General features: G+C 39.7%; 1 non-coding gene across 1 annotated transcript; it reads right to left on the minus strand.

Moving 5' to 3' along the window:
- Positions 1 to 282: 282 nt before the first annotated feature.
- On the minus strand, positions 283 to 389 carry LOC141658051 (small nucleolar RNA R71). Its single transcript, XR_012548962.1, has one exon. It is a non-coding gene; the product is annotated as a small nucleolar RNA R71 (small nucleolar RNA).
- Positions 390 to 6868: the final 6479 nt, after the last annotated feature.

Raw genomic sequence — 6868 nt, forward strand, 5'->3', positions numbered from 1 at the left:
GCAAAATCCTCATTTATCCAATTAGTCGAAAGAAGCCAATTTGGGGGGATGCCTAGTGAAGACCCTCATTCCCACATGGAAACTTTTTGTGACTATTGTGATGCGATTTCACAAACCGGAGTGACTCAAGACCAAATTCGATGGGTCTTATTTCCTTTTTCTCTAATTGCCACCGCGAAACAATGGTTGAAAAGCCTTGATAAAGCTACTCTTGGAATTGACTCTTGGAAGAAGTTGGCTCTAGTTTTCTACAAAAAATTCTACCCTCCGGAAAAGACTAACATGCTAAGAGCTCAAATTATGGGTTTTAAGCAAAGGGATGAAGAATCTTTGTATGAAGCTTGGGAGCGATTCAAAGGAATTTGTCGCTCATGTCCTCATCATGGACTTAGCGAGTGGTTCTTGGTACAACAATTTTGGAATGGTCTTTATGAAGACTCAATAAACATTCTCAACATGGGATCAAATGGTATGTTCACCGAAGTTGACGATAATCAAACTTGGAACAAGATTGAGGAAATGGCGGTCCATAATTCACAATATAGTAGACCTCGCAACGCTACTAGAGGAGGAAAGCATGAAGTGGACTCTATTACTCAATTGGGTGCTCAACTTAGTGCTCATATTGATACCATCAATTTGAAGTTTGAGAAGGCTATGGCTAAGCTTCAAGAAGCCTCAAAATAACCAAAGCATCATGTTAATGCCATGGTGGCATCTTCATCAATCCCAAGTGGGATATGTGCGAATTGTGGAACTTTGGGACATGACCAAAGTGAATGTAGGGGAACAAATGAGCAAGTGAATGCTTTTCAAGCATACAAAAGTGGTACCCCTTATTTCAACTATTATAATGAAAACACCAAATTCCACCCAAATCTCTCATACAAAGCCAAAATGTTCAAAACCCCCAACCAACATACACCCCACCTCCCATGAGAAACCAAAATCAAAGAGCCTTTTACAACCAAAACCAAGGTTATCAAAATCAAACTCCATACAATCAACAAAATGACCAAGGTTTTGATGTTCAAAAAGCGGTCCTCCAAATGCAAAAGAATCAACAAGAATTTTTCACTCAAATGCAAAAAGATAGCCAAGCAAAGGACATCACCATCAACAACATCCTAGCCCACACAAAAATGTTGGAAACTTAAATGACCCAACTAGCATCTTCAAACTCTCAAAGACAAAAGGGGCAATTACCACCTCAAAGTAATCCCCCGAGATATGAAAGGGTTAGTGCCATTCACTTGAGGAGTGGTACGAGATATGAAGGACCAAAGAATCAAGTTGAGGATGGATTTGTGGAAGCTAGTGACAAGGAAAGAGTTGTGCAAAACCCTAGGGAATAAAAACCCATCAATCAAGAAGTTTAAAGGAAAAGAGAAGAAAAGGCCAAAGAGAAGGAGCCTATTGTGATTAGACTTCCATTCCCGTGTCGTCAAGCTAAGCCTAAGTTTGATGACCAACTTGGAAAATTCATGGAAATTGTGAAGAATTTAGAAGTCTCGATTCCTTTCACGGAATTGATCAATCACGTTCCAGCCTATGCAATGTACATGAAAGACATCCTTACGAAGAAGAAATCAATCCGGAAGCTTGAGACTATTGCCTTCACTAAGGTGAGTAGTGCCATCCTTCAAGGGAGTTCACCTCAAAAACTCAAGGATCCGGGAAGTTTCTCCATTTCATGCACTATTGGTGACACTACAATCAACAAAGCTTTATGTGTCCTTGGGGCAAGTGTTAGTGTCATGCCATATTCGATTAGCAAGAGGCTAGGAATGGGAGAACTTAAATGTAACAACATCACGCTTAAAATGACGGATAGATCAACAAAGACACCTTTAGGGGTATGGGAAGATGTTCCCGTGAGAATTGGAAAATTCTTCACCCCGGTGGATTTCGTTATTGTTGACATGGAAGAAGACTCCAACATTCCTATTATCTTAGGAAAACCTTTCTTGCACACCGCGGGAGCGGTGATCGATGTGAAGTATGGAGAACTCACCCTTAAAGTGGGAGATGAAACCATCACTTTCAATCTTGACAAGACCATGAAAGCTCCCCGATTGCATGAGCCATGTTTTATGGTTGATCACTATAGCCGGAAGGATGATAGGAAGAAGTTGGAATTTCAATGGAAAAGGAAAGTGGATGATGCTCCATCAAAAGAGCAAGGAGATAGCAACAATGAGAGCTTGAAAAGCTCACCCATGACAAGTGAAGAAGATGGCCTCATTGGCCAAAACAAGAAAGAAGGAGAGTTGTCTCTATCAACTCAAGAAATTTTTAATGATCAAGTAGACGAAGTTTGCGGTCTTTGGGATGATGAGTTTGAAGGGATATTCAATCCCTATATTGGTAATGCTATGAACCAAGACCATCATGGAGAACAACAAGTGAAAAAATCTATTGAGGACCTTTATCATGATAATGAGCAAGCTTTCGACTACTTCTTCAAGGTGTTGAGTAACATCAACAACACCTTGAACATGCCCCCTTGACATCTCACATTGGATGAGAGTTTGGTGGAGTCCTCCCTAAACCACCATTTGTAAATATTCTAACTCCCTAACCTGCATTTCAATTATTACATTGCATTTTTGTCATTTTTGGATTTATTTTTGTGCCTTGATCAAGATATTCATCATTTTGAGAGAAGTGAGGGAGGGACTTATGATTTTATTGATGTGTAGTGCTTCACCTTAGTGTGGGGATAGCAATTGCCTAGGCTATTCATGCCTTTGTAGTGCCCCTACAATGAAGAACACGAGAATTGAAGAATGAAAATGACACGGGTTACGAAGCACCCACGGATGGACCTGAATCCGTGTGGTCAAGGCAGAATCCGAGCGGTCAAACGGACAATCCGCTCCTCCTAAAGAACCCGAGCGTCCAAAGTCACCAGACGCTAGTCTGATAGAGCTGCAGAATACAAAAAAAAACTGGTCTGTAAAAGAATCCGAGCGTCTCGGCTTAGAATCCGCTCGTCTCATTCTGGACGGCCGTCCTTCACAAAAGACGCTCGTCTTTTCAATAGCAAAAATCTGGGATTTTCTCTGTAACGGAATCCGAGCGTCCGCCCAGATAGACGCTCGTCCCACTCCAAGGAATACGCTCGTCTTAGAAGCAAGACGCTCGTCCTGTGGCATCTTTTCCTGAGCCAAACATTGAGGAATCCGAGCGTCCCGAGACCTGGTCCGCTCGTCCTCTGCTGCACTTTCAAATATAACGGTTGATTTAAACCCTTTTTCTCCCATTCATTCTCATTTCTTCAACATACAAACACTACCCAAAACCCAAAAACCCTCATCCTCTCCATCAACAAAATCAAATTTCCTCAACCAAATCAAATCCAAACCTCCTCATCACAAAAATTAATCACTCCTTTTGCAACAACAAGTGCTTCAAACACCAAAATCTTCAACCTTTGAGTCGATTTTAGGATACAAAGCAACATTCATTCATCCTAAATCGATTTGGGTATAACTAAAAATTGAAGATTTCAATCTTTCATTGGTGTAATCAAGCAAAGGAGAATGACAAGAACTAAAGGAGGTAACAAGGCACCCCCAACGAAGACACTTTCCAAACGGCAACTAGCTCTTCAAGCAAAACAATTGTCAAAGGCATTGGTAGTCCATGAGGCAAGGTTGGAGGTTCAACAACAAGATCCCCCTATGGAAGCTACAACATCAAAAACTCTGGTCATTGAACAATTATCCAATTATCCGGAGGTAACTTTCACTTCTGACTCTCATAGGGAGAAATTCATTCTCTTTGCTAAGAAAACCATCATGCCTACTAAGTTTATTTGTAAAGATGCATTGTCAAAATTGGGTGTTCTTGAACAAACCAAAACCTTCTTTGAGTCTATGGGATTGGGTTAATTGTTTACAATGAAAGAATTGACATACCCCTCCCTCACCTTGGAATTTTTAAGTTCTTTGAAAGTCACAAGGGTGGAGACTCGAACCAACATCGAGTTTCGTCTTGAAAATGTTGATAGACGCATAACCTATGGCGAATTGGGTAAGATATTAGGCCTTAGTGATAACCCAAAATATACAAAGACTCCTATCAAGTATTACCCCGCTCCTCTTTGGATGGCAATTTCCGGAAAGAAATTCATACGCTTTTATGATTGTCGTGCTCTATTAGTCCACCATCCGGGCATTAGAGTATGGCATAAGGTCATTGGGAATACTTTGATAGCTAGAAATAGCACAAATCATCTTACCAAACTCGATTGTATTCTTCTTGAGTCGGCATTGAACATTGGGAGGGAATTTACCAAGCCATACAATGCTCTAAGACTTTTGGTTGAACGATAGCTTAATGTCGATTGTGGCAAAGAAGGCACCGCCTTTATTGTCAATGGAGGACTAGTTACCCATTTGGCTAAGCATTTTAACCGATATTTCAACAAAAACAACACTTATGTGCCGGTTAAAGGAGGCCATCTTGTTGATATGGACACCATGATTCACAAGTTCAAGTGGGCCAAGCACGACACTCTTGACGACAAATATGGGTGGTTAACAAAGGAAGCTAGATCCTTCCCCTTACCTTCCAAAATTTGCCGATTGAATGTTCACCGACCGAACTACCTTCTCCCACTCTCCGAAGAGACCGAGTATATCATTCAACAACAGAGGGGTGAAATTGCCGAGCCCTCCTCCTCCATTATCACCCCACCTCACCTAGTTGAATACCACGAGTTCAAACCCAAGGATGTCGAAGTGGGAAATGATTACTTAACACTACTCATGAGGGAAATGCACAAGCAAGCTTACAATGATAGAGTGGATGCTTACAAGGCCAAATATCCACCCCTCCTACATCTAGCTAGGCAAGGACTTCTTGATCCGTCTTGTCCTTTGCCTAGTTGGGCGGATAGGGAAGTATTCTTTCCTTGCATTCCTAGTGGTAGTAGACCAGGTGGAGAGGAGATGGTTGTTGAAGAGGGTGGTGACCAAGAAGGAGGAAAAGAAGAAGAGGTTCAAGAAGAAGAAGCTCAAGAAGAGGAAGAGGAAAGTGAGGAAGAGCAAGCAAGTGAAAGTGAGAGTGGACATGATTCTACATCTATGGAGGTTGATGATGCCTCAAGAGATGATGATGATGATGATGATGATGATGATGATGATGATGATGATACAATGGGTGAGGATTAGCAAACTTTGGAGGCTCCTACATTCTTACACCTCCCTTGTGGTTTGTCTACTTCTCTTGTTTTTATTTTTCTTGATCATTTATTTTGTGGAGTCCTAGAAACATTGGAGGACTAACACCTTGGCTTCATTAAGGTGTTATTTATCTTTGTTCCCAACTTGTAAAATCCAAAATGACAATCTTTAGTTTCATGCATTGCATTCCATAAGCATAAACTCCCCCGAAATTCAAGACATTGGAAATAATGTCAATTTTGGTTTGGGGAAGTCCATGCATATGCATTAGGAGCTAATTTAAATTATGCTCTCCGACATAACAAAAACACATGCATCATGTAGTGTAGCTTAGTATAGTTTGCATTTAGTTTAGAAATCATGCATATTCATTGCATAATTTCCTATCGAATTGGCCATTGAGGACAATGCCCATACTAGTGTGGGGATGGGAAATTCTAACTTGACTTTTATTCAAAATCCAAAAAAATCAAAAATTTCGAAAAAACCATAAAAATTTGAAAAATTGAAAATCCAAAAACAAGTTTATTTTCTTTGTAGTATAGTTTTGTATATATTATTTTGTATATATTGTGTTTGTTCATCCTTGTTCACATTGATTGACTACGCCACATTCGAGACATGAGGATATTGAAGACCGCATGGTATGATCTTTCCAATCTCCTTTTTGCTCTTTATGTTAATGACTATGTGGCTTTATTTTGATTGATGCGGTATAAACAATGTGAATTTAGGATTGCATTTAGATTATTTGACATATTAGTTGGTAGAAGCATATGAATTAGGATGTATAAATGTTAGTTGCATCATGGCATATAGTTTCATTTAGGAAAAATTTTGTGAAACCATCTATTTGGGAAGCTTGACAAGTGTATATAGGCCCTAGTAGATGCTTTTTATTCTTAAGACTTTGCTTGTTAGAATATTTGTAAAACACCCTAGGATGTGTCATACTAGTATCCTTTGACCCATGGATTAAGGCCTAGTCAAGAGTACCTTGTGGTGTGATAACTCCTTGGCTACCGTTTATTCCAAGGTGACCCTTGAAACCATGCAACCATCATTCATCCATGTTCTACCATAAATTTTGTCATCAAAGGGAATATGCACAAAAATTGTTCAAAATTTGAGTTCAAGAAATGAAATGAAAAGTCAAAAAGTTTGCAAATTGCATCAAAAGAAAAGAGGAGCAAAAATAAACTCCTATGCTTCAAATATAAGGCACCCTCGTTACTAATTGGGGTGACTTTGAAAATGTTCAAAAGAAAATGCAAAAGTTGAAAAGTTGTCAAGAATTGAAATGCCAAAAATCAAAAGAAATGGCAAAAAGAAAGTGTTCTCGAATGTTATATGCCACAAGAAATTGGGGGGAAAAAACAACAACAAAAGAAAACTCCCAAATGAAACTCAAATACTATTAATCCCTTTATCAATCGTATCCATTTTTGTGCATGGTAGAGAGGGGACGACCCTTCTTCTTGTCTAGGCAAGAAGGGGAATTCCGCGATCCTCCAGTGTTTCTAACACCATAGGGAGTCTATTCTTGACAAAAGCATTTAACGATTGAGGACAAAGGTACCCTAGCTTGACACAACTTGGAGGTGATTTATTGGTATCCTTCTAGGCTTAGTAGTTTGAAGAAACCATATCTATGAAGGAGTGTGTACCCTTGAATT

Source organism: Silene latifolia, chromosome 5 (genome assembly GCF_048544455.1).
Source record: "Silene latifolia isolate original U9 population chromosome 5, ASM4854445v1, whole genome shotgun sequence".
Classification (NCBI taxonomy): domain Eukaryota; kingdom Viridiplantae; phylum Streptophyta; class Magnoliopsida; order Caryophyllales; family Caryophyllaceae; genus Silene; species Silene latifolia.